Raw genomic sequence first — 1,008 nt, 5'->3', positions numbered from 1 at the left:
CACCGGACCTGGGAGAGGCTGCTCTGGGTGCCGAGGACCGGGAGCCTTCCCGGCCCTGATGAGTGGCCACGTGGGCTCAAGAGCCTCGGTTCCCCGCAGCCCCGCGCTGGAGAGAGGGGCGCACACGGAAAGCGCGGGCCGGCACCGCTGCCCCCGCTGGATTCCAGAGCTCTGTCCCCACCCTTTCTAACCGCATCCCCTCAGGCAGGGGGGCCTGGAGACGCTGGCCAAGGGGCGCCTAAAACCCTGCCCCGATCCTGCGGGGGTGGGGGGACGCCGTGCCCTGTGATCCGTGCCCCTCCTGCCCTTTCTCCTCTGCTCCAAGGCCCTCAACCCCCAAAAGGCTCAGGGCTTTTCAGGAGAGCTGCGCACCCAGCCAGGAGCCGGAGCCAGCCGGGGTACCCCGGAGCCCCTCTGACCTCACTCTTGGCCATGATGTAGGGGTTCCCTCTGGGGTCTCCCATCCCCCAGGTGTCCGGGTGGCTTGCCCCGGCGGGAGACACCCGCGGCCCCCAGGATGGGTCCCAAGCCCCACGGGGCACCTGGGGCCTGGAGATGAGACCCCCCCATGCGGAGCCTTCTGCGGGTCACGGGGCCAGTGCTGCAGCCTGGGCAGGGCCACCCTCAGGGTTGAAGCCCCAGCGATCAGCCCTGTGCTTCCCACGGCTGTGTGGCAGCGAGGCCTCCGGACGCCCCAAAGCCGCTGCCCCAGAGGGCCCAGCTGCACGCCAAGGCTGAAGTCCCAGCCGGCCGGGTGAGCCTCTCCCAGTCGGGCACACAAGTGGTTTCAATTTGCAATGCCTCGAGCCTCCGGTTCCGGGGAAAGTTTTCCTTCCCGGGACGGGAACCCAGGCGGCCACAGCATCACCGGGTCCGAAAACCGGGCCACCGGGACGTCCCAGGCCTTCCCAGCGAAGGAGCAGTGGAGAGGAGGGAACGCTCCTCTGCGGCCAGGCAGAGGGACAGACAGGCACAGCCTGCGGCACAGGCCCGGGCTCCGGTCCTTTC

The sequence above is a fragment of the Fukomys damarensis genome, unplaced genomic scaffold (genome assembly GCF_012274545.1).
Source record: "Fukomys damarensis isolate Sample0158 unplaced genomic scaffold, DMR_v1.0_HiC HiC_scaffold_39, whole genome shotgun sequence".
Taxonomy (NCBI): Eukaryota; Metazoa; Chordata; class Mammalia; order Rodentia; family Bathyergidae; genus Fukomys; species Fukomys damarensis.
Note: the sequence above shows the minus strand (reverse complement) of the source record.